The sequence below is a fragment of the Saimiri boliviensis genome, chromosome 6 (assembly GCF_048565385.1).
Source record: "Saimiri boliviensis isolate mSaiBol1 chromosome 6, mSaiBol1.pri, whole genome shotgun sequence".
NCBI lineage: Eukaryota > Metazoa > Chordata > Mammalia > Primates > Cebidae > Saimiri > Saimiri boliviensis.
This window is the reverse complement of record NC_133454.1, coordinates 94,519,588-94,541,491: the sequence shown is the minus strand read 5'-3', so window position 1 is coordinate 94,541,491 and position 21,904 is coordinate 94,519,588.

The following is a 21,904-nucleotide window of genomic DNA, read 5'->3' as shown; positions in this document are numbered from 1 at the left end:
GAAAATGAATGCACAGTAAAATAGAGATATGTACATAAACATATATATATATATATATATATGTTGTATAATTTAAGACGTTGATAAATGTAAGTACCTATGTTATCATCATTGTAAGTTACTAATGAATATGTTTGTCATCCTCACAATTTTCCTCATGTCTTTTGTAAACTTTCTCCCCACCTTATTCCTTATCCCCATAGTAGCTGAACTTTTTTTCTCTTTTCTCTCACTGCAGATTAGTTTATAATTTTTTAGAACTGTATATAAATGACAGTATAGATTAATGTGTTATTTTTTATCTCTCTTTTCTTGCTCAGCATTACACATTTGAGATTCATGTTCATACACACACACACACACACACACACACACACACACACACACAAAAGGATAGGGTGATTGAATTTATTTGTAATGCTGAAGAGTATTCTATTGTATGTATATATCACAAATTTGTTTACCTATTCAACTGTTGATAGACATTTGAGTAATTTCTAGTTTTTCGCTATTGGAAGTAATACTGCTATGAACATTCATGTACATGCTTCTATATGGACATTAATTTCATTTCTCTTGGGTAAATATTTAGAAGTAGAATGATGGAGTCATTGCTAAGTGTACATTTAATTTTCTTAAGAAATTGTCAAAATGTCTTCCAGTGATTGCACCATTTAACATTTCTAGCATCAGTATTTGTTTTTAATACTTTAGTGGATATATATGTAGGTGAAAAAAATTTAATTATATGAGCCCAGAATCCAAGACTGTCTTACACATAAACACAAATACTTTTGTACATTTTAATATAAACTACATTTCCTAGGAGTGGTACTACTATCTAAATCAGCAGTTACTCTTGTAACTTTATCAAGAGTTTTTTGTTTTTTTTTTTAAATCTTGTTATTGATGGCAGTGACCCTTGTTTTGCATTACCAGTACAGTATGTCTATATCAGTGGCATGATTGCCATTACATGCATGGTATTCATCTGTTTCAGTGAAAGTATCTGATGGCCTTATGTTTCTAGTGCAGTTGTTCTCAAGCATCTACATACTGAAATATGTATAATTTTATTATAAATAACTTTTATTACAGTTAGGCAACTTTTTATATTTTAAAAATTATGAGTAAAGGTAAATTTTATTTACATTTTACAATAGTTATGGTAGGCTGAATGATGGTCCCCAAATATGCCCATGTGTTAAACCCAGAACTTGTGAATATGGTACTATACATGGTAAATGAGATTTTGCAAATTTAATTAAGAATCTTGAAATAGTCTATTTTTCTGAATTATCAAGTTGCTCAAATGAAACCACAGAGACCCTTATAAGAGGAAGGCAGGAAGAACAGAGTCAGTATTAGGAGAAATGACAGTGAAAGCATGAAATAGGAGTGATGTGAAGGAAGGGACCATGAGCCAAAGACTGCAGGTGGCTCCTGGATGCTAAAAAAGACACCGAGACAATTTTCTTTTCTCAGAGCTACCAGTAAGAACAAACCACACCAATGCTTCAACTTGGTGTACCTGGTTTGAGACTTCTAACCTGTAGAATTTGAAGATAATAAATTTGTGGTGTTTGAAGCTACTAGGTTTATGAAAATTTATTACAGTAGCCATAGAAATCTAATACTGTGATAATGGGGACATTTAGAACTATGGAACATCAGGCCATGAGAGAAATTAAGAATGACTGCTTTAGGTTGTAGAGACCTATGATGGTATATGAAGTATATAGAAATGTGTTTTAGAATGGGATCACATTGATGATCTTGTGAATGTTGAGCTGGATGGTGAGGGTAAGTCTGGAGGAAGACACCAGTTGAGAGTGTGTTAGAATGATACAGACAGGTTATTAGAATAAGATGACAGTTGGTAGGAATAATCAACAAATGAGAGGTTCCTACTAGATTTGATAGACAGAATTGTGGGGCTTAGAAAACTTTAGAGTTCAAGGTTAAGAAATCACGTAATGATGGGAAAGACGCTAGATGGAAGCCAGGAATTTAACAATGATCTTAGAGGGTAACTTTTTCATTGTATCAATAAAACATCTGAGAGGCAGAGACATTAAATTACTTGACAGAGATTATACAAATAGTAAATGACACAGCTGGGATTTGAATTTCGGTGTTTACAAAATGTGAGTTATTTTCTGTCACAGTGTCTTCCTTATATTGAGTCACTAGTGCCAACACTTAAGTGATAAGGATTGAGAGAAAATCAATGGCAACAAATCCATCTGCTTTGCTCCAGCTTTCAATTTGCAAAAGAAGGGGCAGCTGTTAAGTAGAAAATAAAGGAGTTGCAAAGTGGGAATTCGAAACTGCAATATCCGAACTGTATCAGTGCGTTAATGATACTTGTTATTAACTCTAGGGTCAGTCAATGACAAATATATCAAGAAAACCTCTTCTACAAATCAAATAATGAAACTGCCTTTTATTCCTTCCTTCCTCTTTTCCCCTTGTTCTTTCTGCTTCTCCTCTTCCTTTTTCTCCTCTTTCTCCTCCTCCTTTTTTCATCTTCTGCCTTTTCATATTGATGTTTGTTATTAGAGAATATTTAATGGATAAAATGGATAAAAATGAAAGATTTGAAAAGGTTTGAGTTGTAGAAAAAAATGATCTGGGTTAAACATAAAATATTCTAATAAGACACATAAATAGGAAATATGCTATTGAAAAGGATGTAGAATCTTTTATTTCTTTTAGGTGCCATAGAGTCCCATTACAATATAAATAAGCATCTTTAGGAATGAATTGAACAATAAGTAAAATGCCATCTCCTACTCTTCTTTGTGTCTAAGAACTCCTTATTCTGAATAGAAAAACATATCCTTTATCTTCCACAAATTGTTATTTTACATCTGCTTCATCTTTGTTTCCATGAAATAATGAAGAAAGGAATGATTCTCTGTGTTTAAGTAGTTCAGAGTCAAATTCAGTAGAAAAAGCACAAAATATTTTCTTGTAATGTGAATTTTGAAAAAGAAAAAATAATCAGAAACATTTGTAGGTAGATAATTTATATTCCTATAAAGAAAAGATAATTGTCTATAGACATGGGCACTGGGGAATATTCTAGACTAGAGAGACATCTCTGTTTAAATGTTTTTAGTATTTTCTTCTTCATTGCCCATTAATCCTCCTCAGCTCCACAGGGCTGTTATTCTTAAACAGGCTTAGATGTATCACAGATCAAATAATCTCAGCCAGGCAAAGCCTATTAGAAGCTGATTATCAGTGAGTCTATAAGGATATAACTTTCATTATTCTATTTTATCTTCTCTCCCTCTCAGTTTTGTAAGTGTGTATATTTATATACGCATTTGTTTTAAATGGCTGCAATGTGGGCGTCACTGGAAATAGAGGGGCATGAACTAAATGTCTCTTTAGTATCTTTTTATCTCTTTTCAGTTCTTTATATCCACTATTCTGAAAAGATTCAATATAAAATATCCAGCCGTGAAACCATCATTCTCAGCAAACTGAAACAACAGAAAACCGAACACCGCACGTTCTCTCTCATAAGTGGGTGTTGAACAATGAGAACACATGGACGCAGGAAGGTGAACATCACACACGAGGTCCTGTTGTGAGGTAGGGGATAGGGGAGGGATAGCAGGGGGTTGGGGAAAGGGGAGGTATGGAATTAGAAGAAATACATAATGTAGATGATGGGGTGATGGATGCAGCAAACCACCATGGCATGCGTATACCTATGTAACCTGCACGTTCTGGACATGTAACCTAGAACTTAAAGTATAATACTAAAAATACAGCCATATTTTTAATATCATTTTTCTGCTAAGGAGAATAAAATTGCATTATATTTATGGTTTTATTGCCATCCTTTTCTCCAGGTCATTTTAAGCCAAGATGATTTTTACCATTCCTAGTCTGATTTTGAAAATACTCTTTATCTCAGCAAATATGTTTTTGAAAAATCTATATGTTTACCTTTTTTCATACAATAAATAATACTCGAGGCCATTGGGAAAATAGAAAATGTTTCTTTCTCTACAATTCTTTTCAGCCCCTCTTCCATCCCCTTCCTCAGTTATCTATTGACCCTCAACTAAGTTTTTGAGAAGAAGGGGTGTAGACCATGGGAGGAGACATAGGTAGTACAATAAAAACAGATGAGAGAGGAGCTATTCTCTCTTGTTCAAGAAAATAGAAATGGTATCATGGTAAACATTTAGAAATGTACTCTCAGATTCAACCTAAGTTATCAGTGTTTGCAAAGTATGATAACAAACTCATTCATCTTTATTCGTCATTATTATTTACATAATAAGAAAGGAAACCTGGTTTAAAGAGCTAGCAGCTCTAAATATATATATTATTAAATATAATAAATATATATATTTGTTAATTCTCTAAATATAACAAATATATTTGTTAATTTGTTATATATGTATAACAAATGTGTGTAAGAATTAACAAATATAAATATTGTTAATATATATATTTATTTGTTGATTCTTATGCATATTAACTAGAATAGAAGGGAGAAACAATGATTGACATTTATACTTTTGTTTCTTTTTTTCTTTTTTGTTACCCAAATCAAAAGGATTTTCCCAGCATATTTTTCTTCTTTTTTTCTTTTTTTTTTTTTTTTGTTTAAACTCTGAACTGAATTTTGGATATATGAAAGATTGTGAATGTTACTAATATGCAATGCATATGAAAACATGCTATAAATTAACACAACTGCTCTTGGCTGTGAACTACTAAAGGCTTTAATGCAGCTAGTCCCTCCCCTCTGTTATTTGGAAAGGCATTTGTGGGTCAAGATGGCCAAGGGGAGACCTATGTTAATTTTAGCTAAATAATTATAAGCTTGTTTGGCTCAGAGTATACTGAAGTTTATACATGGAACAAACTATATTATTGGTGCAGTTAATTGGAAATCAAGTAGCAACAGGAGGCCTAAGATAAAGACCATCCTAGAGTGCAGTAACGCTAGGGAACACCTTGTAGTGGTTGCAGAGCAGGCAATACTGCTGTGGTCCCATGAATGCCTTCTCAACATGGAGACTGCATGAGGGGCTGGTAAAGAGGGCTTATGCAAAGATCTCTGAGAAGGGAGGCCACTCCTGCTCACAAGATCCAGGAAGGTCTTTGCAGATGGGAGCTGGCAAGGAGAAGAAAAGCCTTGCAGGGCAGAGATCATAGAACATCTAAGGCTCTGCCTAGGTTCTGGGAATATACAGTAATTTAAATTACTCTATGTCCTCAATGCTCCAGAGATAAAAGCCCCTTGATGCATTGGGTGTGGTCAGACCAGGTGACATGTTAGCTGCTATACTTCTGATGCAGCCGCACCCTGATAACAATTGGTGATAAACTCAGAGTACTAGTTTAGCTTGTCTTAGAAGGATCTCAAGTGCTGTTATGTGCTCAGAGCACTAGTCTTAACCTACCCCTTTACCCTCCCCTTCCACGCCCATAAGATCAATGAGATTATGCAAGTAATAAAAGTGTTTGTTTCCCAGAGCTCTGGGCCAACACCTTTCCCATGCTTGCCTTGGTCCTCTGGCTCCATGCTGTAACTTCTACACTGGTGTTTCTGCCTTTATTTCCTTTTCTCAGTTCCTTCTCACTGCCCAGACTAAGGGTACCCACATAATGGGGTTGGGACTGGTACCCAACCGCATTTCTTTCTAAGTCATAGCCATATGGCTCACAAATTTTAAAATATGACATGGCTTTCCAGAAACTTTTCTTGAAATGTAAATATGAGTATAAATATATAAAGCTTTGTTTCTATGTATACATCCAGAATATTTGGATCAAATGTTTGTGTGGGGTAGATGTCGTCTAAATGACCAAGATGGCTCAGTTTATTCACTTGTTCATGCTTGAAATTAAATCAGAAAGACCCATGAGACACAGAAATGATTTCCTTTGATCTCCAGCAGAAAAAGTTTATGCTATGAATTTTTTTCTTTCACGCCACTAGCTATTAAATTTAGCAAAAACATTGCCCACTGGCCATCAGTTATCTCTTTTGCTTACTAATCAGCAGCTCGCATGTTATATGGTATCAAACTCTCTTAAATCTAACACTTCTAACTTTTGGGTGGTAAATAAAAATATATAATCTAAAGAATATTAATAGTGATACTTCACAATTTGATAGAGATTTTTATAAAAAATTTCAATAAAGCTTAGCGGTACTAATTGAATCTATTTGGGGTTTAGTTTTCTTTTAAATATGTGTAGGGGCCTTCATGACATTACAAATCATTAGATATTAGAGACACTCAGTGATTTTTTAAATTTTTACTTGCTCTTTTGTATAACTTAGAAAATAAGTGAGAGATATATAACTGACACAGTGTGTACTTTTCCAATAAAGGTTTATACATATAATTCAAATATTTAAGACTTCATCAAAAGTAAATACCCATTGTTCTTCATAGAGTTAAAAGTAACCAATTAAGCTTCAACTTCCAGGTATGTCTGTCCTTTCCATCTCTATAGTTACCTCCACTATAAGCCTTTTTTAGAATATTTTAACGTACCTTGGGTTATAAATCTTTATTATTTTCCACTCAAATATTACTTGATATATATAAAGTATATGGGAAATATTTTCCATGATCATTATTTGGCAGTGTTCAACTTTGAAAATGCCTGCATGCCTATATGTTAATTCTCCCAAACTTTACTAACTTGATTTTTTTAAAGAAATTCAGGTTCATAAGTAGGTAAGCCCCAGCATTTTGGGTTTAGTTAACTTTAATTTAAATTACTTCACTGCAGTTTGAAATTTGAGTTAACACAGTCTCATTCTTTAAGTCTGTTTCTCATTTCTAAACTAGGTGACATTGTAACTGCCCAACGAGTTCCCCTTGCCCACTGCCTAGACAGAGCTGATTGTCAAGACAGGCGAATTGCAATAGAAAAAGAGTAATTCACACAAAGTTAGCTCTATGGGAGACCAGTTTTACTATTACTCAAATCAATCTCCCTGAAAAATCAGGAGTCAGAGTTTTTAAGGACAGTTTGGTAGGTAAGGGGTCACTGAGTTGGCAGTGCTGATTGGTTGGGTCAGAGAAGAAATTATAGGACGTTGAAGCTGTCCTCTTGTGCTGAGTCATTTCCTGGGTTGGGGCCACAAGACCTGATGAGCCAGTTTATTGATCTGGGTGATGCCAGCTCATCTACTGAGTGCAGGGTCTGCGAAATACTTCAAGCACTGATCTTAGGTTTTACAATAGTGATGTTATCCCCCAGGAGCAATCTGGGGAGATTTAAAATTTTGCAGCCTCCAGCTGCATGACTTCTAAACCATAAGTTCTAATATTGTGGCTAATTTGTTTTGGGAAACAGCAATTTTCATCTTTGTTTCAAAGCTAAATTATAAACTAAATTCTTCCCAAAGTTAGTTTGGCCTAAGCCCAGGAATGAACAAGCACACGTTGGAGATTTAATGCAAGATGGAGTTGTTGAGGTCACATCTCTTTCCCTGTCTCAGTTATAATTTTGCAATGGTGGTTTCACATAATAGAAGCTTGAGAGCATCATCCTGTAAACTAACAAAAAAAAATTCTAGGTCCTTCAGCCAACTGAATGGATTTCTCTTCCAGGCCAAGGGCATTCTAAAGTAAACCCAAAACATGAGTTTAGGTGATGAAGGAAATGTGTGGTCAGACATGCCTCATTAAAACTTCCTCCCATTGGAATTCAGGCACAGCTGACCAGCATTAACATTCAAACAGAGACCTTAGGACTGCCACAACAGACTCTTTTTTTTTTTTTTTTTTTTTCAATTTATTTATTTTTTTTTTAAATTATACTTTAAGTTCTGGAGTACATGTGCAGAAATTGCAGGTTTGTTACACAGTTATACACGTGCCATGGTGGTTTGCTGCATCCATCACCCAATCATCTACATTAGATATTTCTCCTAATGCTATCCCACCCCTGACCCCATATCCTCCAATAGGCCCCGGTGTGTGATGTTCCCCTGCTGAGTCCGTGTGTTCTCATTGTTCAACTCCCACTTGTGAGTGAGGACTTGCAGTGTTTGGTTTTCTGTTCTTGTGTTAGTTTGCTGACACTGATGGTTTTCAGCTTCATCCATGTCCCTGCAAAGGATATAAACTCATCCTTTTTATGGCTGCATAGTATTCCATGGTGTATATGTGCCACATTTTCTTTATCTAGTCTATCATGGATGGGCATTTGGGTTCCAAGTCTTTGCTATTGTGAACAGTGCCTCAATAAACATACATGCACATATGTCTTTATAATAGAGTGATTTATAATCATTCGAGTATATACCCAGTAATGGGATTGTTGGGTCAATTTTTTTAAAAGTAATAACAAAAAGACTCTCAAACATGATCTCGGAAAATGAACAGCACAGCCATGCTTTATAACAAGCCAGCTCCCTCTTGGTACTGCAGTTCTTCAGTCACAACCACTTGCAGACCTACTGTTTGAAACAATGTAAAGCAAAAGCCAACACAAACCCTAAGAAACATTTATTACCTATTCTCTCCGAACCTTGCTACCTGGAGACTTCACCCCTATAATAAGAACCTTGGTCTCCACAACCCTTTATATTAACCTAGACACTCCCTTCTATTGATTTAAATCTTTAGATAAACTCTCTCAGCCAATTGCTAATCAGAAATAATCATTGAATCTACCTATGACCTAATGAGCCTCCCCTGTTTCCCCCACCCCCATCCTGCCCTTCTGGAACAAACATTTTACATATGTTGGTTGATGTCATAAATCCAAGCTGTATCCTGACTACCTTGGGCATATGTTGTCAAGACTTTCTGAGATTATGTCATGGGCATGTCCTTAACTTTGGCAAAATAAACTTCTAAATTAATTGGCACTTGTCTCAGATACTTTTTGGTTTACAAGCCCAACCAAACAATTAAGTTTATCTGTTCATTTGTTGGTAGTAGTAGTACATCAGTGGAACCTTTCTCTCTATTTTACACCAATATTAGACTTATTTACACTTGTGAGATTTAACCATGATGCTACTATACATTAAATACATTATAGTTGATGAGTTCATTTTGAACAACAAGCTCTTTGAGGGGAAAATGTCTGTTATTTTAGTGCCTTCAGTTTATATTAGGAAACAGAGTACAAAATGATAACAAATATTTGATGAACTATGACAAAAAAGCAAATTAAAAAGCTAAGTTAATGAAGGAGGAAATGTTTCTACCATGGTCTGCTTCTGTGTACACATAAATGACTTCATATTTTTCAATGGGCTTACCCTATCCTTAAAGGTATTCTATGAAGGGATCATATTTATTGTCATAACAACCATGACTTTTCTTAGGAAATTTGTATTCTCTTGTTTTACCAATGGCCACATGTATGCTGTAAATTTTAGCCCCAACCATGGTAAGTACTTAGATATTCCCTTTAGTACTCAGAGTACTGGCCATTTGTTCTGTATTAGGGCATGTAAACATACTTACATATTTTATATATATTTAATACAATGTGTTTTATATACGTATTTAATATGAAATGTAAAAACAAAGAATAAAAACGAAACATGAAATTAAAATGTTCTCTCACAGATAATGATATACTATCATTTTCAAGTTATCTATAACTACCTAACTAATTTTTGATCCTGTAATCACAGTCCAGACATTGACAAGGAATTTGTCTCTCACTTTGATTGTTCAAGCATCTCATGGCTAAATTTAAACTGGGTGTAACATTTAGACACTGAGCCATTTTCTTCCTGAATCAAACCTGATAAATACAGAATGTATATCATGATTTTCCTCCCTACCACCTGAGGGCTTTGATGCCAAAAGAGCTACCTAACTGGGATTTTCATTGTATGCCTGTGTAGCCACAAGGGGCAGGACTCTTTACCTGCTTTCTCCCCATAATTTTGAACATCTTTAGTACCAAATATGTCCTTACTTTTTATAGATTAGTATTTAAGTTTATTATTACGTGTTGGGCTCATTATTCAATGTCCATTTTATTCTCTGAGCATTTGAGAAAACTTATCTAACATATTTTTAGTCCTTTCCCCCAGGGAAAATAAAATATCCTCTCCTTCTATCTCTCCCTGAATGTAAAGATCAGCTGAAATAACAGTGATATTCACTGACTTCTATTTCCGGATGCCTGTAATGCCATGTTCCCCTGCCTGATTCAATCGCCTTCTGCTGACTTCCTCACACAGTTGCTCAAACATGCTTAAACTTGCTACATCCACTAGATACTATAAACATTGAATCACCAACTAGCACAATTCTTTACAACTGTGATAAAAGTTCTATCTACCGTATCTCAGTCCTCACTTTCTTCTCAGCCTTTTTGTTCATTGTTATGGAGGCCCAGCAATGGCCCATTTAAATCCCAAATTTAATGACAACACTGTTGAGAAAGTCATACATATCACATTCTTTTCCTTACATGAACCATATAGAAAATCAGACCTGCCCCAGTTTCTTCATACCTTTAATATATTTAATATATTGTTGGTTCAAAACAGAGAATACAGTTTAAATTTCAATCTTAAAGTGGATTAAAATACATTTTTACAATTTGTTAAACTCTTTAAGTTTTTCCATTTAAGACGAATTTCATGTTTTTAACATTTATTTTACAGCAACAATAATTTGTTTTATGTTCCTGCTTTTAAGACATAAAGCATTCAACAAATTTAGATGGTTTTCTGCATATTACAAAAGTAATACTGGTTTTTGTTGGAGATTTTTACAAGATTATAAGTAATGCCGAAACAGATGCTGTTTACTGATTTCTTAATACATGACTTGCAAAATGCTACACACATGAACTTATTTAACCTTCTCAAAACCAATGTATAAGAAGCTGAACTTCTTTTATCCTTTCAAAATTTGTGTGTAATGAAACATTATCTTCATTTTCACATATTATAAGAAAATAATATATTTTTTTATTTCCATACTTGTAAACCAAAGTACATAGAAATTAAGTAATTTGCAGAGATCACACAGCTGGTTAGCATTTCAAAGGAAATAAATCTCATTTTATTAACATTTATTTTAGGTATAATTTTTTAAATTCCATATTATATATTCACATAGGTATATTGTACATGATTTAGGATTGTCCCTATTTCTAAACAATTTTCCATATTTTTTTTCTATTTTGATAAAAATTGAATTAACATTATAAATACAGATAGGACCTCTGCACCTACTAAATGAGTTTCTTGCCAAAATAAACCCTGTTTGGTTCATTCATTAAGTTCTCCTGTCTTCCTAATTAATCTCTTTTAATCAATAGCATTTAATATAGTTCCTTAAACACACATTGTGAGTAATCAATAATTGTTTGCTGAATGAATAATTACCCATTACTTTGTTGAGTTTAGGGCTTTATCAGGCTGACATTATGGGGTTTCCTAAAATAATTTCTGAAATTTCCTGTTGCTACTGGAGACAGAATTATGAGCAAAGTAGTGCCTTGACATGGCTCAAGTGACGTGGTTTACATTTTAAAACAATTCTTCAAGGTTTTTAATCCTGAAATTTATTTTCCTACAATATTATTTAAAACCTTATTGCCTTTTTGAGTATCTAAAGATTCCATAATTATTAACCACCATCCGTGCACTATAGGAATCCAATCCAATCAGCAAGATTCCAAGAACTTTTGAGAATCCAGTTCATTTTTCTGATGACTTGTATATTTTTATGTATAAATAAATGAATAATCTAAAAGTGGAAATAGTTTCACAGTAGGCTTAATAAGGTATATACCAAAAAAGTGACATAAAGAAATAAGTTTTATTTTGGAGAAGCATTCACAAATTTCTTAGTCCCTCTGCTTTTTCTAATACTGTCAAAGCAATCTTCTGAGTTATTAATAAAAGGAATTTGTTAGAAATATCTCTATTTGTTTACCATTTCACAACAAAATATAATAACTCATCTCGTTATTTTTAATTAAAACTGACATTTTATTCCATAATTTTAGCTATTCCTGTTTTCAGGCAACATTTGTTGAAGGTAAATATAAGAGTTTTAGAAGAGAGAACTCTATTCTCTGCTTAAATAATCTTTCTTTATTGCAGCCCTCTGTAGTTTTGTTATGTCATCCTTGGTAAAAACTTGTTTCATGTTATCTTAAGAGTTATGTTCAAGGCATTGTTGTATACAACAACATAGATTCTGCTATTATCAAACATATTGGCTTTGCTTCAACAGTAAATCACTCACAAACATTATATTTCAACTTCTCAGTTTTTCTCCCCATGTATATTAATTTTTAAGAAGAATTTGAACTCATAGATTTATTTTTGAAGGCTTTTATATCACTGAGATGTATCATGAAGTTTGCTCAAGTAGATAAATTTTCTTAATTTTTTTTTAATAACTTCTCAAATTATTTTCAGCCTAGGCTTTACTGTCTATAATGAATTTATTATTTTTGAAGTAAAACTCCATATCTTACTATTTTTGAAAATAAAAAAAACTTTACCTCTGAATATACTATTTTTAATTTTTTTCATTCTGAAATATTATTTGTAGAGTTTGATTGACATAAAATTTTGCAAACTAGTAACAAAATGTTCTAGTGGAAAGAATAACATATTAGACTGAAACTGGGGGCTCCTAGATTGTAGCTCCAGTTCTATCAACTGGCTGCCCTTTTGCAATTCACTTTCTTCAATGATATTTGTAAAAGTTTTGTAATAATAATATGAATGTAGTGAAACAACAGTGAAAACACTGGAAAATGTCTCGCAAAGAAGTATTGAAAGTAAGAACCATATGATATTTGATATTTGTAACCACAGTGAGTAGACTATTGTATGCATCTAATAAATACTTGTTAAGATTACATATATATATACACACACACACACCCCCACACACACATAATCATATATACATATGTAGAATAAGTTTCATATTTCATATTGTGTGGATTTTATGTAGTATTTTTTGTATGTGTATAAAAATTAAAACATTTACCCAAGTGCATTTAGTTTAGACTGGAAAAGTACAAGTTACCAGGAAACTCCATACCCTTTATGAAGCAGTATTGCACTGAGCTATATTTTCTCTATGCTTCTTTTAAAATAACACCAATGTGAGTAATTAAAATTTTAATGGGAGTGTTTGAGATTAGGCATTTGGATAGATTTATTTTTAAATTTTCTATCCTATTTATTCTGAAATATAATTATAGTCACCAACAGTACGTCTCAAAACTCATTGCTTCTCTCTTTCCTGAAACTTTGCACCCTTTGAGAAACAACTCTCTCTTCCCTTTCTATCCTTGTCCCAACCTATTGTAACCATCATTCTACTTTATAGTTTTATGAGTTCAGTTGTTTTTAACTTCTTACATAAGTGAGATCATGCGGTATTTATATTTCTGTATCTGGCCTATTTTACTTAAGTCATCCAGGTTCATCTGCATTGTGGAAATCACAGGATTTCCTTCTTTTTCATGGTTGAATAGTATTCCATCATGCACTTACACCTCATTTTCTTTATCCATTCATTTCTGGATGGACACTTAGGTCGATTTCATATCTTAGCTATTGTGAGTAATGCTGCAATAAACAGGAAAGTGAAGATACCTCTTTGGGATACTAATTTTTTTTCTTTCAGTGTATACCTGGAAATGGTCTTGCTGGATCATATGGTATTTGTGATTGTAGTTTTTTGAGGAATATCCACACAATTTTTCATAATGGCTGTACTGATTTACATTCTCACCAACAATGTACAAGTTCCTCTTTCTCCACATCTTCACTCACATTTATTATCTTTTATATTTTTGAGAAAAGTCATTCTAACAGGTTTAAGTTGACATCTCACTATGATTTTAATCTGTGTTCTCTAACAATTTGTGATGCTATGCATTTTTTCATATTCCTGTTTGAAATATATTTGTCCTCTTTTGAGAAATGTTAGTTCAGGTTTTTAGCCCATTTTAAAATCTGATTATTTGTTTTCTTGCTATTGAACAATAAAAATTTATTAAACCTTAGGATATTATAAGCCATTTTCCTGTGTAGATGAATTGTTAGAATGTTTCCTGGAGGTTCTATATAAAGTGATATCAATAATTTGAAAATTCACTTAAATATAAATTTTTTCCCATTTAATTTTTGAAAACATGCATACGTAAGATTCAATATTGCCATCGGTAAAGAAAGTAGATGGTAGAGTGACCACTACCATATATTTGCTTTGTAACTTTTGGCACAGTACTTAACCTCTCTGAGCCACTATGCTTATCTTTAATTTGTCATGATTTAGTTGTTTTGATGTGATGTATAGCAATGTATACAATGCAGCTACATTTTTCTAGCACATAGTAAGAACTCTTAAGTAGCAACTGATATTATTATACCCATTACTCCCACTCAAAAACATAATTATGTTGGTCTACATCTTTAAATTGGTAAAAATCATTTCTCTTCAACTTAACCCTCTTTTCCCAACTTTTTGTTTTGTTTTTGTTTTTTGAGACGGAGTTTCGCTCTTGCCACCCAGGCTGGAGTGCAATGGCGCGATCTCGGCTCACCGCAACCTCCGCCTCCTGGGTTCAGGCAATTCTCCTGCCTCAGCCTCCTGAGTAGCTGGGATTACAGGCACGTGCCACCATGCCCAGCTAATTTTTTGTATTTTTAGTAGAGACGGGGTTTCACCATGCTGACCAGGATGGTCTCGATCTCTTGACCTCGTGATCCACCCGCCTCGGCCTCCCAAAGTGCTGGGATTACAGGCTCGAGCCACCGCGCCCGGCCTCTTTTCCCAACTTTTAAACACACCTACTTGTTCCCTCTTTGGATGCTGTTTCCAGTTGAGCCTCATTCTGCACATCAGACACACACACACACACACACACACACACACACACACACATATATTTTTTCCACATGTAAGATTATTAAAAGTCTTTAAATTATTTAAAGATTTTTAAAATTACAAACAATAATTGAGTTACAAGCTGTGTAGGGATTATTTCCCAGACTCATTCTAATATAAACAAGAATTTATTTCATATTGAAATCTTAACAAATACCTGTTGTGTAGGAATTAGTAATTCAGTTTAGCAAAGGAGTATTCATTGCAAAATGCTTTTGTAGTATTAATATCCCATTTCTAACAGTTAATATGGGGTTATTCTCTTTTTGAATACATACTCTTTATATTACTTCTATCTCATAATGTAGTCACACTTTTAGACACTTCTGCAGTGGAGTCTGAAACACCTATGAAGGCTTATTTTCTTAATCTTTCAGCTATTATTTTTATCCTATATGAATTTTAACAGAATTGACAATGACTGAAATTTTAAATAACTCTATGAATAATTATTTGTGAGACTCAGGTGAGACTTAAAAAGTACTCTTTAGATATCAGCTTTTCTTCTCTAGTGCCTAAATGATAAAAGTTGAAATTCCTCTGCCTAGATAAGAAAGCCATTCTCAACTTAATACAACATAGCCTTCCACTATTGAATCTTTCTCCGTAGAGAAAATACATATACTACTTTTCATGCCTGTTAACCTCCATTCTGTTATCTCTTTCCATTTGATGTCACTTAGGACTAATTGCTCTTCCTCAAATACTATTTTCACTCCAGGTCACAATCCCATTTATCTTTTAAAATAGACCCAGTTTCTAAACTCCTTACTTCCTTTATCAAGTCTGTCATTACTCTTCCAAAATAAATGAATTTCTGATTTAAAGATAACCTTTTATCATTATTAATTGTGCCAACTTTTTAAACTTGTAAAAACTATCAATCTCATTCCAGAAATAAAAAGAAAGATATCCTCTAAAACGACATTAACGTTCTTCTCAGTTTGATTCAACATCAAGCAGGCTTCTTCCTGAATATAGGATCAGCACTTGTGTTGTTTTTTTTTTTTCTTTTTTTTTTTTTTAAGACGGAGTTTCGCTCTTGTTACCCAGACTGGAGTGCAATGGCGCGATCTCGGCTCACCACAACCTCCGCCTCCTGGGTTCAGGCAATTCTCCTGCCTCAGCCTCCTGAGTAGCTGGGATTATAGGCACGCACCACCATGCCCAGCTAATTTTTTTTTTGTATTTTTAGTAGAGACGGGGTTTCACCATGTTGACCAGGATGGTCTCGATCTCTCGACCTCGTGATCCACCCGCCTCGGCCTCCCAAAGTGCTGGGATTACAGGCTTGAGCCACCGCGCCTGGCCAGCACTTGTGTTTTCTTAGAACATTAACTCTAGAAAATTTGCAACTGTAAATTTTTTATCTGCCTACTTTGAAATATAAATCTTCCTATCACCCATGCTGGAGTGCAGTGGCTTGATCTCTGCTAACTACAACCTCTACCTTCCAGGTTGTAGCAATTCTCATGCCTCAGCCTCCCAAGTAGCTGGGATTTCAGGTGCATGCCACCAGTCCAGCTACTTTTTGTATGTTTTATTAGAAATGGGGTTTCACCATGTTGGCCAGGCTGGTTTCCAGCTCCCAATCTCTGTTGATCTGCCCACCTCGGCCTTCCAAAGTTCTGGGATTACATGCATGAGCTACCCTGCCTGGCTTCAGCTCTCTTTTAGCTTTATAATCACATGCCATACCTTTAACTCTCTTTTATTTTACTTTGTACTTTTTTGTTGTTGTTTTTTAAGATGGGGTTTCACTCTTGTTGCCCAGGCTGGGGTGCAATCACAGGATCTCGGGCCACAGCAGTCTCCACCGCCTGGGTTCAAATGGTTCTCCTGCTCCAGCCTCCCAACTAGCTGGGATTATAGGCATGTGCCACCACACCTGGCTACTTTTTTGTATTTTTAGTAGAGAAAGTGTTTCACCATCTTGGTCAGACTGGTCTCAAACTCCTGGCATCTGGTGATCCATCTGCCTCGGCCTCCCAAAGTGCTGGAATTAAAGGCATGAGGCACCATGCCCAGCCTACTTCATATTTTTTTAAGTAGTATACTTAAGATGATTAACATGTTATTTTACTCATTTTCTTTTTTTGAATATAAACACTTTGAGGCCATGCATCTTACTCTGCAAGTTACTGTTGTAGGACTTTTTCCTTAGTTCAGCTAAAGTTGGTGGTCTTTGTCACACAGCCACAACACACTATGCTCCCAGACAATTTGAAGGGTGAGGATGGGAGGGTTTACTGGATACAAAGAAAAGAAGGGAAACAGAGACTCTCCACAAGCTCTGCACTTCCCTCCTTACAGAATAATCCCAGGTTCCATCCAGGAAGAGGAGGAGCTGGGCTCCTCCGTGCTGTAAACAGCATGACTTCTGTGTCTCCACCCCAGTGCACAGTCCTTCTAGTGTGCAGGCTGGTTGAAGTTTCTCTGGGGATCCCTTTCCACCTTGCTGTCTCATTAGAGAATCAGTTGGAAAATTTGAAACGTAGTATTTCATTATAAGTTATAAGAATTACAAAAAATTTACTTAATTTTCTCTTGAATATGTGATTTTTAGGTGTGTTTTTATTTATTCATATTTAGTTGATAAATAATAATTTTGTATTATTATTGTGTTTTTAGTAGAGACAGGGTTTCACTCTGTCGGTCAGGCTGGTCTTGAACTCCTGACATCAGGTGATCTACCTGCCCCTGCCTCCAAAAATGCTGGGATTAAAGACATGAACCACCCTGCCTACTTTGTACTTTTTAAGTAGTATACTTAAGATGTATAATTAAGTAGTAAACTTAAATTATTGAGAATAATGTAATGTTTTGACCTCTGTGTATATTACAGAGAATTCAGTCAAGCTAATTAACATGTTAATCATCTCACAAACATTTTTTTGGGTGAAAAAATAAAATAGTTATTGTTTAAATTTAGTTTTATTTCTAATTTAATTTTATTTGGTTATAGAATATGAGTTTTAGAATATACATTTTTTTTAGTTGTCTTCTTTTATGACCCATATTGCTAAAATTCCATGTATACTAGAGAAGAATATACATTATTTAATTTATATGTAGGATTTTTACATAGGTTAATAAATTTTGTTTTTTTTAGTGAGTTATTCTCTTCAAGTATTCTAAATATTTACTAATTTTTAGCTCTTTATATTTAAGTCAATTATTGATATTGTTCCATAAAATACCATATTTGTATATTTCTTTCTGTACTTCTGTCAAATTTCACTTTGTATATTTTAAAACCATTATTTTAAGCACACATATGTTAGAATTTATATATCATCTTGGTATTTACCCTTTTATCTATATATTGTAACTCTCCTGAAACAAATGTTTTTTCTTATCTCAATGTATTTTATCTAATATTGATAAAGCTGTATTGGTATTCTTTGGCTAGTATTTTGTCTATATCTTCCTCTTCATGTCTTTTCTTGTTTATATCTTAAAGACATATTGTTAAAATTTACTTATTCTATTCAATTGGACAAACACTGACTTTTACCTCACATGTTTAAGTAGTACCTATCTGTTGTGGATACAGACATATTGGACTTTTTTTTTTTTTTTGAGACAGGTTCTTGTTCTGTCATCTGGGCTGGAGTGAAGTGCAGTGACATGATCACAGATGACTGCTGCTTCTACCTCCCGGGTATACATCAACATGCCAGGCTATTAAAAAAACAAATGAGGGGCATAACCAGGTCTGACTTTTTTGCCCAGGCTGGTCTCAAACTCCTAGGCTCAAGTGATCCTCCCACATCAGCCTCCCCAAGTGCTGAGATTACAGGTGTGAGCCACTGTGCCAGGCCTAGACTTCTGTCTACTTATCATATGTACAATGTTAGCATCGCTTCCCTTTTTACCCTTTTGTTAATGAGTTGATATTTTGTGTATTTGTTTTCTATATTATTTCATCCTCTGTATTTTGTAGGGCCATTTGAAAGTTTTCCATGGATATTTATAGTTTAAAAATAGTAATATTTTTGTATTTCTGACATAGCATTGACTTTTTACTAACACTTTTTCTGTATTTTATTTCCTCCTCTAGATTTGGAACAATTTGAAAAGGGCAGGATTCATGTCTAATCTAACATTTTATATATCACACAATGTTAATGTCTTATGCATAGTAAGGGCTCAGTTTTTATTTTCAGGCTTGCAGTTAGTTGTTTGAATGGTGAAAATAAGTTCAATAAACCATTAGGGGTCTTTTAATACAACAGAAACATTTATTTGCCTGTTTTTTTTTCTTAGCAATAACAGGAGAATAAACCATTTTAATTTCTGCAAATCCTTTATTATAAATGGCATGAAAAATAAAATGTTCTTTATCATGATCTTTTGTGACATGCATGAAGTGATTTTATGTGTAGGGAGAGAACTGTAATTTGATAAGTGTTTTGCCACACGTGGGTAGAAGGAGCAATGGTCTCCAACCTCAAATCAGGTTAATGAAAACTATGGTTATGGGACCCCATTGTGCTGATTAGGACCCAAGATTTTTGCAGGCATAATTTGTCAGACCAAAGCCAAGGAAACTGTGAGAGAACAAGTCAAGTGGGCTAATGCAATTCTGATTTTTTCTTTTTGGGTATAATTGCCTAAATGGCAAACTGTCTAAAATGGTTAAGAATTCTAAGTTTACATGGTCTTGTTCTAAGCTTACAGGTTTCTTTTCTATTTCTCTGCCCAAAAGTGCAAACACTTTGCCAAACGCCAGATGGCACTAGTTTTTTCTGAATGCTATACACAGGCATCATGCATTTTCACTGCTAGGAGTTACTGAGGAAAGAAGTCTTATCATGTATCTGATAATAATTTTTCCTTATTTTAAAGTATAACATATTGTTAAATAGTCAAAGATGTATACATTTAAATAATATTTTATATTTTAAATATAATATTTTAAAATACGTCATGTACTTTATACCCAATCTATTAATTTTAAACCCTTTCTATAAATGTTTTTTAATTCCAGAGTATAAATGAGGAAACAAAAATTAACAGAGAATAGGTAACTAGAGTAGATACTAGTTGAACTGGTGGTTTAACACAGGTCTTGCCCTTTCCAAAGTTAATGTGCTTTGCACTAGATGAAGCAATTTTTTTTAGAATAATGGCATATAATTTTAAATAACCTCTAGTTTATTTAGAATTGATAGTTAGTTCTATTCTGCTCCATTTTTGTCTTGCTATTTTCTTTTGTCAAATAAACAAGGACAATATTTTTTTCATTTTCTTTTGTTTTTAAATTTTTAAATGTCTTCATGTCTAATGTCAAAGAAACATGAATAGTATTGTGCTGGGGATGTGGTGGTTTCTAAGATTTGTTGCAGGGGTTTACCTATTTTTATTGTCCCATCTACCATGTACCCAGTCACAAAATGCTGTATTTACTTCCATGTATGTGCCATTTTCTGTCTTTACTTTATACATGTTACAACATTTTCCTTGAACTTACCTCCAGTCTCCATCTAACAGTCGCTTATCCTGTTGTCCTTCCTGGTGAACTCTCTTTATCTGGTACCTCTGTGCAAGTAAAGTAGTACAGATAAAGGAGTAAAGTGGTTCCTCGGGCCTACCTTTATTTTTGCAATTAATATACAATGATAATATCACATCCTTCATATCTTCTTCTGATAGCAAACAGTGAACATTCAAGTCAAAATTAAGTTGCTTATCTCTTTGCGTCTAATGTTTGCTGTCACCCCTCAAACAAAGTAGACTCTGTCCGAATGAATGCCTGAACAAGTGGAGCAAAGTGGAAAGGACACCACTTGAATCTGGCTCTTGTTTCATGAGATTTTGTGAGAATTAAATAAAATATTATACATAAATACTTATCAATATTCTAGGGATATAATAAGAGCTGTATTGTATATATATAAGTGCCATAATATATATTAATATATGGAAAATCAAGGAGACCTTAATCAGAGCTAATATTCCAGCTTAGCCATGCTCATCCACCTTCATTGCTGATAGTCTTCTGTGACCTAGGATTCTTACCTTTCCTTTTCTTTTTTCTTTCTTAATGAAAGTATTCCATAATAATAAAATTCTTTAACAATCATCTATTATAATAATTTCATTATACAAAATGTATATATTTAAGATTTCAACTATATATTGATATTATATAGATATAATTATGTGTCTATATAGCCAAGTTTTCTCAAGTAGTTAGAATAATCCCAAATTAGCAATGTAACTTTGTACCTAAAGGATCTAGAAAAATAAAGAACAATGGGATAGATATATATTATAAATCTATATATACCAAATTTCTTGATCCAATCCACCATAGATGGGCACCTGAGCTAATGATTCCATTTCTATATTATATATAGCTATATAATTAGAATTATATAGTTGAGATATGTAATGTAATTATATATCTCATATAAAATGTGTTATATATATGTATATTACATTTCATGTAATATTTAATTCTCCATTTTTGTTTTGCTAATTTTTCATATAAGTGAAGACTATTTATTTTTGTTTTCTCTTATTTTTAAATTTTAAAATGTTTTCATGTTAAATGTCAGGGAAACACATAATATTGTATTGGAGGTGTGATACCACATTTTGTATAAATATATATATATATATACAAATACACACATTTTGTATAATAAGATAAATTGTGTATATGTACATATATATATGTATTTGAAGCAAAATCACTTATATACATGCTTTATGTACCACTGAAGTGAATGGAAAAATGGGTTAATAGAAACTATACATCCTGGAGCTTCTGGCTTACAGGAAATTTATTATTTACTCTAGTTTCTTATGTTTATGACATAATTTTTAAAAATTGAGGTCTTCAAAATACTTATTTTAGTTTCTTCATCATATGTAATATGTTAGGCAGTTCTTGAATTGCAATAAAGAAATGCCTGGGACTGGGTAATTTATAAGAGGTTTAATTGGCTCACAGTTCTGCAGGCTGGACAGGCAGTATAGTGGCA